We start from the raw sequence: 15,713 nt of genomic DNA, 5'->3' as shown, positions 1-15,713 counted from the left end.
TCTGGTCTGGGAGGTTAAGAGAAAAAGTGTTTTTATGCTTTGCTGGCATGCTTTAAATTGGATTTTCGTTTTTTCATTCTTTTGGTGTATTTGTACATGATTCTTTTTCTTTAGCTTTGTCAGTCAACTCTGCAAACAGCTGCTCCTTAACACTGTCACAGTTATTAATATAACTTTTTAGTCTTCATAAATTTGGATAAATGGCTATTTTTCTCTTAAACAATTCCTGGTAGATAAAAGCTGAAGTTATCTTCTGACTTAATGCTTTCTGACCTAATCTTGGTACTTTTGTTTATAAAAGTAAATGCTCGTAAGTTGGTCACATATTCCTCATCATTTTTTTTTTTTTTTTGCAAAGGGCAAATGTAGAGGTGTCACAGTCGTTGTCTGACAAGACACTGTATTGCTCACAATCTGGCTCTAGCATTCTGGCTTGCCACATAGATTAATAGATAGGCAATAGACAGGTAGATAGATAAATAACAAGCTCAACAATGCTGTTGCTTCTTGTGTTTATTATGATAGCACAATTGTTGAGTTTTGATCAGTAGAATAAATAATTAGTACAGATTGGTCTCTGGTGTGACTTTCTTTGCAACCTCTTATTTATACTTGGCTGCAACTTTTTCATTTATTCTCTTTGATGTGTTGATATTTAAGTCTCAGACAAAAGTACCAGAATAGTGCTGCAGGTGATAGGCAAATCTTCTAAGTGAATAAAAAAATCATCTTCCTCTTTCATTAATAATGTCTTACTTCATGAAGATTTGCATTGTCCACACTTTAAATGGACAATATCAGTGTCACTACGGTTATTAATAACATACTACTACCTCTACAGTTTTCCAATAGCTTTTAGAAATCATTAGACTTCACCCAGAGTCTGTCTGACTTATTAAAAGTGCTTTGACAGTACTCTTAGTCACAAAGTCCAGTAGGCAGTCTGCTAGTGTTAAAAAGTACTCTGCACTGGAAGTCAGGAAACCATCATTCTACCACTAGCCAGTTGTGTGGTCCTAATAAAAAAAAGGGTTGGACCAGCTGATCTCCAATTAGATCTACAGTCCTAATTAAAAATTAAAACAAAATATTTATTGTGGGCTTACTGAGTTTTTAGGTGTTACAGTTGGGTCAAAGAGGTGTGGGATGAAGTCGTAACCTTTAGTTCCTTTTCTAAATCTGGTAGAGAAGACAGACTATATTCAAAGGGGATATACAGGGTGCTCAGCTGGAATGAGGATGGAAGAAAACAGTCCTCCTCAAGGTCTTGAAGAGATACACAGACAAAATCAGAACAGGCTGCTTTTAAATTCTGAGGCACGGGCTGGCGGGTTGGCTCCGTTGGTTAGAGTGCAGTCTTGTAACATCAAGGTCACGGGGTCGGATTCCGCCTACTGGCCAGCTGCCAAGAAAAAAAAAAAAAAATCTCACCCTGCAGTGCTCCTAGATCAGTAACATTTTCTAGGCTTCAGCTACCCTGTCTTTAGATCACTGGAAAGAGCCAGGGTTTTTCCCTCCAAGTTCAAGACCTTTGCACTCACTGTTCTTTTTGGCTGGAATGGACTTTTTCCTTCAGTTCTTCCAATAGGTGACTTCTTATCCTTTCAGGTTTCAGCTTAAATGTCACTTTCCTACCACCCTACCCATTTTTTCCCCCTGTTCTAGTTCCCATTTTATTATTTAGCTGTTGTGGAAATACTTCAAAGTGCACAGCACAAAATAGCAAACTTGTGTGCATCTTAATGCATCTCACCTGCCCCCTTCTCCATCAATCCCACCTGCCCTCTGTCCTGCTCCACTGGCTCCTGCCAGGCCCCTGGGCCCAAAGGTGCCCTGCCCACCACTGTCAGTCAGTGTCCCCCTTCTGCTTGGCGAGGTGCACTTCAGCTTCCGCGAGGTGTCCATCAGCACTCCAGGGCATCCATGGGGCCGCACTGCTTACTGTCGGAGATGGATGCTTTGATGTTATTAATCTGCTGAGCTCCTCCTCTCCTTGGCTTCTGGCCCACTGTCACCATCCATCTCGAAGGAGTTGTTAGGAACAGGAGGGTTCCTCGAAGGGGTTGTCAGGAGCAGGAGGGCTCTCAGGGCCCTGGTGGGAGGCTCATCTTCCTCGTCGAAGGGGTTGGGCGCTGGACTATCTGGGGTAGTGAAGGGAATCCCTACCACCGCCTCCTCCTCCTCTTCTCCTCTAAAGTACTGTACTCTTTGGGGATGTGGGCCGAGGGGCAGAAGGAACTTCTGCAGGAGGCGGGCTGGCAGTGCCCTCTTCTATGGGGCTGGAGAGTCTTCCTCCTCAAAGGGGTGGAAGGAGGGCCCCTCATTTTGCTGTGACATTGTGCTCTGGGTGAAGAATTCCTGGCCAAGGGCCGGGGGTCCAGACCATATTATGGTGGGCTCTGGAGTCGAGCTGGGTGAAAGGGTCTTGGGAGCGTGTTGCTTTGAACTGGGAAGGGCCTAGATCTAAAGCAGAAGCAAGGTGGGAGCGAGGCTCTGCCAGGCTCCATCTGGAAAGGCCCGATTTCTCGGAAGTCCAGGGACCAAGTCTGTGTGTGCAGGGATGTCGCCCGGGAAAGCTAGTCTGTTTCCATCCATCCTGACACCATGTTTACTTCTTTTCAATGCTTCTTTTTTTAACTGAAAGTACTTTAGTTGATTACTCATTGTCCATTTCCTCCGCTAGAATGTAAGCTCAATGGAGACAAGGTTATTATTATTATTATTATTATTATTATTATTATTATTATTATTATTATTATTATTATTATTATTATTATTATTATTATTATTATTATTATTATTATTAACTGGCTCTAACCTCACTATCTAGAAGAACAGCATCTGGCATTTAATGAGCATTCAATGAATATATGTTTAATGAATGAATGTCGAGATCCCAGAAACTAAGTATCTGGCTCCAGCACTCTGCTATTCGACAGAGACTTCTACAGAAAAACAATCCAATGGGGGCCGGCCCGGTGGCGCACTGGATAGTGCGCCGCTTGGGAAGCGCAGCGGCGCTCCCACCTGAGGGTTCGGATCCCACATACAGACCGGTTCCTGTGGTCCGGTACGGGGGCAGCACTGAGGGTTGCGATCCGTTGCCGGACACGGAAAAAGACAAAAGAAAAAAAAAAAAAAAAAAAAAGAAAAACAATCCAAGAAGGGGAAAACATGAAACATATTCTTTCCCCTTTTATTTACTCTGGTTTCCTTAATAGTTTGTATAAAAAGGCTCTATACTTGCTTCACATTTTACCAATATCTATGTATTATAATTATATGATTGAGATGAAGTTTAAAACATATATAGAGATTGTGTCCCATTCTACTAAATAGCAATTTTACAAGTACACAAGAAGATTTTAAGGAGCACATTTAACCACAGTTGAAGACTAATTCACAGATCACTGTTTTCACAGAAATTTCCTAAACTTGGTTTTGGATTTTTGCAGCCAAGTTTATGAGAGATATTGATATACAATTTTCTTTTCTATAATGTCCTTATCAGATTTTCCAGCTCCCCATAAAAGGAGCTGGAAACTGTTCTCTCTTCCTCTAGTCTCTTACCTCTTAGTTCACGAAAAGAGCTTCGTGTTATTTCTTCCTTAAATTTTTGTAAAATTCACCAGTGAGTTCTAGGGCCTAGAGGTGTTCTCTCTCTCTCTTTTTTTTTTTTTTATTGATAGGAAGGTTTTACATTTTGTATTCAATTTCTTTAACTGATGTAGGACTGTTTAGATCTTCTATTTCCTCTATGTTCATTTCAGAAAGTTGTGTTTTTATGGAAATTATTCATTTTTTCCTAAGTTGTCAAAATTAGTGGTATAAAATTGCTCATAATATTCCCTTATCCTTTTGATGTCTGTAGGATCTGAGGTGACATCCTCTTTTTCATTCCTAAAATTGGTTTTCTCTCGTATTTTCTAAGTCAGGTTGCTGGGGATATATCAATTTTATCATTCTTTTCGAGAAACAAACTTTTGGATTTCTTGATCTCTATTGTTTGCCTGTTTTCTATTGACTTCTGTTCTTATCTTTGTTTTTTTCTTCTATTCTCTCAGAGTTTAATTTGCTTTAAAAAAATTATGGTAAAAACCACATAACAAAATCTATCATTTGTATTAGTCTGTTTCTGTGTTGCTATAACAGAATACTGGAGACTGGGTGATTTATAAAGAAATGAGGTTCATTTGGCTCATGATCCTGGGACAGCTGCATCTGGTGTGAGCCTCAGGCTGCTTCTGCTCATGGTGGAAAGTAGCAGGGTAACCTGTGTGTGCAAGGAAATCACACAGTGAGAGAGGAAGCATGAGAGAGGAAGGGGAGATGCCAGGCTCCTTTTAACAGCCAGCTCTACATGAGCACCCACTCACCTCTGGGGAGGACATTAATCTTTCATGAGAGATCTGCCCCCATGACTCAAATACCTCCCACTAGGCTCTTCCTCCCAACACTGACACATTGGGGATCAGAATTTTTTTTGGGGGGGGCAGCTGGCCAGTAAGGGGATCTGAACCCATGACCTTGGTGTTATAAGGCTGTGCTCCAACTGAGTTAATTGGCCAGCCATGGAGATCAGATTTCAACATGAGCTTTGGGGAGACAAACCTGAGACACTATACCTATCAAACAACTCCCCTTTTCCTTTTTCTCCAGACCATAGTAACCACAATTCTACCTTCTGTTTCTATACTTTAGAAACTTTATTTAAGTGGAATCATACAGCATTTTCTGCATGTGTGTGACCAGCTTATTTCACTTAGCACATCGTCCTCAAAGTTCATCATATTGTAGCATGTGATAGGATTTCCTTCCTTTTTAAGGCTGAATAATATTCCTTCTTGTGTACATACGACATTTTGTTTATCCATTCACCTGTCGATGGACATTTGGGTTGCTCCCATCTCAACTATTGGGAATAATTCTTCTGTAAACATGGGTGTGCAAATATGTCTTTGAGACCCTGCTTTCAATTCTTTTGGATATATACCCAGAAGTGGGAATGCTGGATCATATGGTAGTTCTATTTTTAATTTTTTTGAGGAACTTCCATACTGTTTTCATAGTGGCTACACCGTTTTGCAATTCCACAAAGTGCACAAGAGTTCCAATTTCTCCACATCCTCACCAACACTTGTTATTTTCTATGTTTTTCATAGTAACTGTGTTAGTCTGTTTCTGTTGCTTATAACAGAATACCGGAAACTGAGTAATGTGTAAGGAAATGAAATTTACTTCTTATAGTTTTGGAGGCTGGGAAGTCCAAAGTCTAGGGAACACATCTAGTGAGGGCTTTCTTCCTGGCGGGGTGATTCTCTACCATAACTCAGGGTATCACATCAAGAGAGAAATGGCATAAGCAAGAATGAGCTAACCTTCTTACTTGCCCTCCTTTGTGAAGCCATCAGAACCACGCCAATTATTCCATGAATGGATCAATCCATTCACTAGGACACAGTCCTCACAATCTAATCACCTCTTAAAAGTACCACCTTTCAAATACCATAACTGGATTTCCCACCCTCTTAACACTGTTACAGCGAGGGTCTAGTTTTCAATACATGAACTTTTGGGGGACACACTTAACCCATAGCAGTAGCCATCCTAATGGGTGTGAGGTCGTATCTCACTGTGCTTTTGATTTCCCTGGTGATTAGTGGTGTTGAGCATCTTTTCATATGCTTATTGGCCATTTGTATATCAACTTTGGATCAATGTCTATTTGAGTTCTTTGCTGCTTTTTAAATTTTTATTTATTTATTTATTTTTTGTGTGGCTAGCTGGTAAGGGGATCTGAACCCTTGACTTTGGTGTTACCAGGTGGCACTCTAACCAACTGAGCTAACCAGACAGCCCCAGATATTTTTAATCAGGATATTTGATTTTTTTTTTTTTTTTTGCTGTTGAGTTGTAGGAGTTTTTTTCTTTATATATATGGATATTAGCCCCTAATAATGTATATGAATTACAAATTCTTTCTTTCCTGGATATATCAATTTTATCATTCTTTTCGAGAAACAAACTTTTGGATTTCTTGATCTCTATTGTTTGCCTGTTTTCTATTGACTTCTGTTCTTATCTTTGTTTTTTTCTTCTATTCTCTCAGAGTTTAATTTGCTTTAAAAAAATTATGGTAAAAACCACATAACAAAATCTATCATTTGTATTAGTCTGTTTCTGTGTTGCTATAACAGAATACTGGAGACTGGGTGATTTATAAAGAAATGAGGTTCATTTGGCTCATGATCCTGGGACAGCTGCATCTGGTGTGAGCCTCAGGCTGCTTCTGCTCATGGTGGAAAGTAGCAGGGTAACCTGTGTGTGCAAGGAAATCACACAGTGAGAGAGGAAGCATGAGAGAGGAAGGGGAGATGCCAGGCTCCTTTTAACAGCCAGCTCTACATGAGCACCCACTCACCTCTGGGGAGGACATTAATCTTTCATGAGAGATCTGCCCCCATGACTCAAATACCTCCCACTAGGCTCTTCCTCCCAACACTGACACATTGGGGATCAGAATTTTTTTTGGGGGGGGCAGCTGGCCAGTAAGGGGATCTGAACCCATGACCTTGGTGTTATAAGGCTGTGCTCCAACTGAGTTAATTGGCCAGCCATGGAGATCAGATTTCAACATGAGCTTTGGGGAGACAAACCTGAGACACTATACCTATCAAACAACTCCCCTTTTCCTTTTTCTCCAGACCATAGTAACCACAATTCTACCTTCTGTTTCTATACTTTAGAAACTTTATTTAAGTGGAAAAAAGATGACCGGTAAGGGGATCTTAACCCTTGACTTGGTGTTGTCAGCACCACGCTCACCCAGTGAGCCAACCGGCCATCCCTATATGGGATCCGAATCCAGGGCCTTGGTGTTATCAGCACCACACTCTCCCGAGTGAGCCACGGGCCAGCCCCGAAGTATTTCTGTTATAAGCAACAGAAACAGACTAATACAGAAAATTGGTACCAGAGAAATGGGATGTTCCTTATAACAAATACTTGAAGATGTGGAAGCAGCTTTGGAACTGGGTATTGAGCAGAGGCTGGAAGAATTTGGAGGAGCAGGCTAGAAAAAGCCTAGATTCTGGTGTGAGTTTAAAAGACAAGAAGACCAGGGAAAGTTTGGAACACCTTAGATGGTGATGACCAGAATGATGATAAAATGGAAAGGAGTTTATTGAAAACCGGGGCAAAGATCACCCTTGATATGAGCTGGTAAGGAACTTGGCTGCATTCTGTTCTTTGCTTTGTGGAATGTGGAACTTAAAGGTGCTCACCAGGGTATTTGGCAGAAGCAATTTTTAAGCAGCAAAGCTTTCAGGAAGCTGCATGGCTACTTGCAGCAGCCTATGCTGAGTTATGGCAGAAAAGGTATGATGTAAAGCCAGAATTTGTAATTCAAAAAAAAGCAGAGGGTAAAAAATTGAAAAACTTTCAGCCTGGCCACATAAAAGAGTGAATAGTTGAGCCCAGCTGCTGTTTGCTAAGGAGATTAGTGCAGAAGAAAGGGATTATCAGGAGAATAGACAGAGACCTTTGAAGCTGCCCCTCCCATCACAGGCCTAGAGGCCTAGGGAGACAGAATGGTTTTGGGGAATGGGCCTTGAGGTGTCCTCCATGGGCTCGCTGCCCAGGGCCACCTTGGGATTCTGGTCCCCATACTCAGCTGTTCTGTTTGCTCCAGCCATGGCTAAATCGGCCCCAGCATGGCTGGACCCACATCTTCAGAAGATACAAGCCAGAAACCTTCATGGTGTCCACATCCCCCAGAATGCCAAAGCTGTGCCACCCAGATTTCAAAGGATGTATGGAAGAGCCTGGTGGCCCAAGAAGAGATCTGTCACAAGAGTGGAGTCACCACATAGAGGCTTCACTATGATGACGAGTGGAAACATGGGGTTGGAGTTGCAGTAGAGAATCTCCACCAATGCCATGTTAGTGGATCCATGAGGATGAGACCACCATGAATACCCCAGAGCTGTAGACCTAGCAGCATGCAATGTCAGCCTGGGAGAGTTAAAGTATGGCCAGAGATCAGGAAAGCCATAGGAGAAGGGCTACCTGAGGACTTGGGGAGTCCAACCCCCACACCAGTGTGTGTGCTACAAGGCACACAGGTCCAGCGGCCTACCCTCCTTAAAAAATAAACCACTCAAAAGTCAAATGTTGGTGAAATGGAAGTCAGCTTTTATTCAGGAATATCAGTGATCTGATAGAGATGTTGGGCTGACCCATATCTCCAGTAAAAGAGAAGGAGAATGGCCAGGCGAAAGCCATCTCAAAGACTCAGATTTACCGAGGGGTTTTAAAGAGGGGGCTGAGGGAATAGAATGTGGGAAATGAAAAGCAGGAGGGAGGCGGATGTGAGCAGCAAGGCTTCATTCAAGGTCTCAGGTGCAAAGGCTCGCCAAGACTCTGTCTGGTTTCTGCTCTTGTCCTTGCTGTTATCTCATGATCCTACTGGAGGGGTGGTATCAGCATAGTTTTATTGATGTCTTCCACGGTTTCCCAGGCTCTGCAAGTCTGCAGCTTCAGGCTGGCTGGAAAACAACTTTACGTTCATGTAAATAATGTCATTTTGCCCCATTACCAAGGTTTAAAATATCAAATAACCATGGAAAAAGAGGGAACTCACAGAAATGCATACCAAGAAAAAAACTGTATCCTTTAAAAACTTTTTAGAGCCCATTTGGTTTAGGTCCCAACATGGCTTCAGTCCTGCTCACTCCAGCATGTGGAGAATGCTGGACATGGAGTCAAGGTACATGATTCACCAGGTTTATGATTTGATGACTGCTCTGTTGGGTTTCAGACTTGTTTAGGACCTGTTACCCCTTTCTTTTGGCCTATTTCTTCCTTTTTTAAATGGTGATATATGTACCTTATGTTTGTCCTACCATTGTATACTGGAAATAGATAACTTGTCTTGATTTCACAGATGGGACTTTTCACTTTGGACATTTGAGCTGAAACAAGTTAAGATTTTGGGGATGGAATGAATGTATCTACCTGTGATAAGGACATGAAGTTTGGGAGCCAGGGGCAGAATGCTATGGATTGAATTGTGTCCCTCAAAGTTCCATGTACTAGAAATTTAACACTGACTGTGACAGTGTTAAGAAGGTGGAAAACCTACTATGGTAATTGAAAGGTAGGACCTTGATGAGGTGATTAGATTGTGAGGACCATGCCCTAATGAATGGATTAATGTATTGATTGTTTAATGGTGGTTATGGGCATGGTTCTGATAGTTTCATACGTACAAGGAGTGATAAGGTTAGTTTCTGTCTTGCTCCTGCCATATTTGCCATCTGACACCCTGCCTTGCTGTGAAGAGTCACTACCCACCAACAAGGCCCTCCCCAGATGTGTTCCCTGGACTTTGGACTTCCCAGCCTCCAAAACTGTAAGGAATATGTTTCATTTCTTTATAAATTACCTGGTTTTGGGTATTTCTGTTACAAGCAACAGAAATGGATTAATACAGTGTCATATCCAAAAAAATCACCACCACTAGGGCCGGCCCGGCGGTGCACTGGAGAGTGCGCCGCTTGAGNTCAATCCATTCACTAGGACACAGTCCTCACAATCTAATCACCTCTTAAAAGTACCACCTTTCAAATACCATAACTGGATTTCCCACCCTCTTAACACTGTTACAGCGAGGGTCTAGTTTTCAATACATGAACTTTTGGGGGACACACTTAACCCATAGCAGTAGCCATCCTAATGGGTGTGAGGTCGTATCTCACTGTGCTTTTGATTTCCCTGGTGATTAGTGGTGTTGAGCATCTTTTCATATGCTTATTGGCCATTTGTATATCAACTTTGGATCAATGTCTATTTGAGTTCTTTGCTGCTTTTTAAATTTTTATTTATTTATTTATTTTTTGTGTGGCTAGCTGGTAAGGGGATCTGAACCCTTGACTTTGGTGTTACCAGGTGGCACTCTAACCAACTGAGCTAACCAGACAGCCCCAGATATTTTTAATCAGGATATTTGATTTTTTTTTTTTTTTTTGCTGTTGAGTTGTAGGAGTTTTTTTCTTTATATATATGGATATTAGCCCCTAATAATGTATATGAATTACAAATTCTTTCTTTCCTATGTTGCCTTTTCACTCTGTTGATTGCATTCTTTGATGCACAAAAGTTTTTATCTTTGGTGTAGTCTCATTTGTCTGTTTCTGCTTTATTTAATTTTATTTTGTTTATATTTGACTGTGTTTTTGGTGTCTGTTATGGATTTAATTGTGTCCCCCAAAGTTTCATGTATTAGAAACTTAATCCCCACTATGACAGTATTAGGAAGGTGGGAAATCCTATTATGGTAATTGAAAGGTAAGTCCTTGAAGAGGTGATTAGATTGTGAGAACCATGCCCTAGTGAATGGATTAATTCATTGATGGCTTACTGGTGGTTGTGGGTATGGTTCTGATGGCTTTATAAGGAGAGATAGTGAGAAGGTTAGTCTCTCTCTTGCTCCTGCCATATTTGCCATGTGACAACCTGTTTTGTGGTGAAGAATCACCACCCACCGACAAGGCCCTCACCAGATGTGTTCTCTGTATTAGAGTGAGTAGGACTAAAGCCATGTTGGGACCTAAAACTGCCTGGACTTTGGGAAAATTTTAAAAGACACAGTTTTTTTTTCTCCCCTCTTTCTTCCCATCCCCTGACTTTCTACTCTTGTTGCTAAGTAGAAAAACAAAGTTGTTGAAAGCTAATTTGTACCATGTAGAACTAACAGTTCTTCTTCGAGACTTGCAGAATTCTGGAAACTGATCAAGGCCAGATGTCTGGAAGCTGACCACAGACACCAGCAAGGCCAGCCAGAGCCCTGCAAAGCTTCATGGAGACTTTGCAAAGAAGCTCACTCCCTCTGCATCCCATGGCTTCAACCCCCTCTTAAAAAAACCCTCAGTTAATCTGAGTCTGGGAGATAGTTTTAGTCTGGCCATCTCCTTCTGGTTTGCCAGGGAGACAGTTAGCCTAACATCTACTTCATGTTGCCAGCATTCCTGAATAAAGCTGCCTTCCATTTTCACCAACATTTGACTTGCAGGTCTTTTATTTCTGTTGGGCAGCCAGACTTGAGCTTGATAACACCTGGACTTTGGACTTCCCAGCCTCTGAAACTGTAAAGAATAAATTTTATTTCTTTATAAATTATCTAGTTTGAAGTATTTCTGTTTTTTTTTTTTTTTTTAAAAGATGACCGGTAAGGGGATCTTAACCCTTGACTTGGTGTTGTCAGCACCACGCTCACCCAGTGAGCCAACCGGCCATCCCTATATGGGATCCGAATCCAGGGCCTTGGTGTTATCAGCACCACACTCTCCCGAGTGAGCCACGGGCCAGCCCCGAAGTATTTCTGTTATAAGCAACAGAAACAGACTAATACAGAAAATTGGTACCAGAGAAATGGGATGTTCCTTATAACAAATACTTGAAGATGTGGAAGCAGCTTTGGAACTGGGTATTGAGCAGAGGCTGGAAGAATTTGGAGGAGCAGGCTAGAAAAAGCCTAGATTCTGGTGTGAGTTTAAAAGACAAGAAGACCAGGGAAAGTTTGGAACACCTTAGATGGTGATGACCAGAATGATGATAAAATGGAAAGGAGTTTATTGAAAACCGGGGCAAAGATCACCCTTGATATGAGCTGGTAAGGAACTTGGCTGCATTCTGTTCTTTGCTTTGTGGAATGTGGAACTTAAAGGTGCTCACCAGGGTATTTGGCAGAAGCAATTTTTAAGCAGCAAAGCTTTCAGGAAGCTGCATGGCTACTTGCAGCAGCCTATGCTGAGTTATGGCAGAAAAGGTATGATGTAAAGCCAGAATTTGTAATTCAAAAAAAAGCAGAGGGTAAAAAATTGAAAAACTTTCAGCCTGGCCACATAAAAGAGTGAATAGTTGAGCCCAGCTGCTGTTTGCTAAGGAGATTAGTGCAGAAGAAAGGGATTATCAGGAGAATAGACAGAGACCTTTGAAGCTGCCCCTCCCATCACAGGCCTAGAGGCCTAGGGAGACAGAATGGTTTTGGGGAATGGGCCTTGAGGTGTCCTCCATGGGCTCGCTGCCCAGGGCCACCTTGGGATTCTGGTCCCCATACTCAGCTGTTCTGTTTGCTCCAGCCATGGCTAAATCGGCCCCAGCATGGCTGGACCCACATCTTCAGAAGATACAAGCCAGAAACCTTCATGGTGTCCACATCCCCCAGAATGCCAAAGCTGTGCCACCCAGATTTCAAAGGATGTATGGAAGAGCCTGGTGGCCCAAGAAGAGATCTGTCACAAGAGTGGAGTCACCACATAGAGGCTTCACTATGATGACGAGTGGAAACATGGGGTTGGAGTTGCAGTAGAGAATCTCCACCAATGCCATGTTAGTGGATCCATGAGGATGAGACCACCATGAATACCCCAGAGCTGTAGACCTAGCAGCATGCAATGTCAGCCTGGGAGAGTTAAAGTATGGCCAGAGATCAGGAAAGCCATAGGAGAAGGGCTACCTGAGGACTTGGGGAGTCCAACCCCCACACCAGTGTGTGTGCTACAAGGCACACAGGTCCAGCGGCCTACCCTCCTTAAAAAATAAACCACTCAAAAGTCAAATGTTGGTGAAATGGAAGTCAGCTTTTATTCAGGAATATCAGTGATCTGATAGAGATGTTGGGCTGACCCATATCTCCAGTAAAAGAGAAGGAGAATGGCCAGGCGAAAGCCATCTCAAAGACTCAGATTTACCGAGGGGTTTTAAAGAGGGGGCTGAGGGAATAGAATGTGGGAAATGAAAAGCAGGAGGGAGGCGGATGTGAGCAGCAAGGCTTCATTCAAGGTCTCAGGTGCAAAGGCTCGCCAAGACTCTGTCTGGTTTCTGCTCTTGTCCTTGCTGTTATCTCATGATCCTACTGGAGGGGTGGTATCAGCATAGTTTTATTGATGTCTTCCACGGTTTCCCAGGCTCTGCAAGTCTGCAGCTTCAGGCTGGCTGGAAAACAACTTTACGTTCATGTAAATAATGTCATTTTGCCCCATTACCAAGGTTTAAAATATCAAATAACCATGGAAAAAGAGGGAACTCACAGAAATGCATACCAAGAAAAAAACTGTATCCTTTAAAAACTTTTTAGAGCCCATTTGGTTTAGGTCCCAACATGGCTTCAGTCCTGCTCACTCCAGCATGTGGAGAATGCTGGACATGGAGTCAAGGTACATGATTCACCAGGTTTATGATTTGATGACTGCTCTGTTGGGTTTCAGACTTGTTTAGGACCTGTTACCCCTTTCTTTTGGCCTATTTCTTCCTTTTTTAAATGGTGATATATGTACCTTATGTTTGTCCTACCATTGTATACTGGAAATAGATAACTTGTCTTGATTTCACAGATGGGACTTTTCACTTTGGACATTTGAGCTGAAACAAGTTAAGATTTTGGGGATGGAATGAATGTATCTACCTGTGATAAGGACATGAAGTTTGGGAGCCAGGGGCAGAATGCTATGGATTGAATTGTGTCCCTCAAAGTTCCATGTACTAGAAATTTAACACTGACTGTGACAGTGTTAAGAAGGTGGAAAACCTACTATGGTAATTGAAAGGTGGGACCTTGATGAGGTGATTAGATTGTGAGGACCATGCCCTAATGAATGGATTAATGTATTGATTGTTTAATGGTGGTTATGGGCATGGTTCTGATAGTTTCATACGTACAAGGAGTGATAAGGTTAGTTTCTGTCTTGCTCCTGCCATATTTGCCATCTGACACCCTGCCTTGCTGTGAAGAGTCACTACCCACCAACAAGGCCCTCCCCAGATGTGTTCCCTGGACTTTGGACTTCCCAGCCTCCAAAACTGTAAGGAATATGTTTCATTTCTTTATAAATTACCTGGTTTTGGGTATTTCTGTTACAAGCAACAGAAATGGATTAATACAGTGTCATATCCAAAAAAATCACCACCACTAGGGCCGGCCCGGCGGTGCACTGGAGAGTGCGCCGCTTGAGGGTTCGGATCCCACATAGAGACAGGTTCCTGCTCACTGGCTGAAGGTGGTGCAGGCGCAACACCGAGAGTTGCAATCCCGTTGCCAGTCCCCGGTACAGGCGCGACACCAAGGGTTGCGATCCCGTTACCGGTCAGTAAAAAAGACAAAAAGGGAAAAAAAAAAAAAAATCATCACCAAGTCCGATGTCAAGAAGCTTATCCCCTATGTTTTCTTCTAGGAGTGTTAGAGTTTCAGGTCTTATGTTTAGGTTTTTAATCCATTTTGAGTTAATTTTTGTGTACAGTGTAAGATAACAGTCCAAATTTATGCTTTTGCATGTGGATACAGTGTTTCCTCAACATTTTTTTTTTTGGTGGCTGGCTGGTAGAGGGATGGAACCCTGGACCTGGGTGTTATCAGCATCATACTCTAACCTACTGGGCTAACTAGCCAGCCCCCAACATCATTTTTGAAGAGACTGTCCTTTCCCCATTGAGTGGTCCTGACACTTTTGTCAAAGATCACTTGACCAAATATGAGAAGTCTTTTTAAAAAAATAGACTTTATTTTCCAGAGCAGTTTTAGGTTCACAGCAAAAATTGAACCATATACCCTTCCACTCCACCACACTCCAATTTGCTTTTTTTTTTTTAGCTTCCTGATGTAGTAAGATTACTGATTTTAAACCCTTTTTCAAATATATGCATTTAAAGCTACATATTTTCCCTCTTAGCACCACTTTACCTGCATCCCACAAATTTGTATTGTGGTATTGTCATTATCTTCTAGTTCAAACTGTTTTAAAATTTCTATTGACCTCATCTTTGACTTACACGTTTAGAACTAAGTTGCTTAGTTTTCAAATATTTGTGGAATTTTCTGGCTATTTTGTTGACTTATAGTTTAATTATATTGTGGTTGGAGACCATACTGTACTGTGATTTCAATTTGAAACTTGCTTTATGCCCCTGCCTCTCAAGCTTAATTTTGTTTTGTTATGATGGGATAATTATGGTGCGTCCAGAGTATTCCCCCCCCCCCCCCCCCGCTCTGGTTATGTACAGAGTGCACTGTGGTGGTTCAGCACTTAAATTTTGGAATCCTAAACAGTATTTCATTCTGGAGGTCCACAAGGCTTACACTACAGTGAGCAGAAGGCAGTTAAAGCATCGCGGGCCTTTCCCTCTCACGGAACGGCAGAGTGGAAGAGGAGACTTGAGAGACCTGCCCCCGAGGCTCGGAGTACGTCGTTCACGAACTATCTGGGACTTTAGGAAGTAGTGGGTGTTGTACCCTAAGATATTTTTTCTATTGGTCCTCTTCAGAGAGAGAAAGTCAACAACTTTTCAAACCACGCCTCATCTCTGGATTGAGAGCACACCTCCTGCGAGGCCTAAGGAAGCAGGCCCAGGGGGAACAAGCCCCATTTTCCTCGGCCACCCAGTCACCCAGCCAGGCAGAGCGACTCCTGAACAAACCCTCCTTTCCCTCCGAGGAACCGGGCGCGCTAAGCCAGCCCGACAGCGAACCACCCGTCACGTGACAATGAAAGGCGAGGAAGCCCGACGAAACCTACGTTTACCCAGGCCCCTCCCACTTGACGTCAGCCGCAGTGGCCCCGCCCCGTCCCGTCCGCCGTAGGGTGGAGCATGCTGGCCAGTTGGGCGGGGCGAGGGGCCGGGAGTCGTGGGAGGGGAGGGGAGGAGAGGAAGGGAGTGGT

The 15,713-nt window shown here is 42.7% G+C and overlaps 1 pseudogene; it reads right to left on the bottom strand.

The window, feature by feature from the left end:
- Positions 1-1,846: 1,846 nt before the first annotated feature.
- On the bottom strand, positions 1,847-14,815 carry LOC103604950 (annotated as a pseudogene).
- Between the last annotated feature and the right edge of the window lie 898 nt (positions 14,816-15,713).

The sequence above is a fragment of the Galeopterus variegatus genome, unplaced genomic scaffold (assembly GCF_000696425.1).
Source record: "Galeopterus variegatus unplaced genomic scaffold, G_variegatus-3.0.2 Scaffold5499, whole genome shotgun sequence".
NCBI lineage: Eukaryota > Metazoa > Chordata > Mammalia > Dermoptera > Cynocephalidae > Galeopterus > Galeopterus variegatus.
The sequence above is the reverse complement of the archived record's forward strand: the minus strand, read 5'-3'. Positions and strand labels throughout refer to the sequence as shown.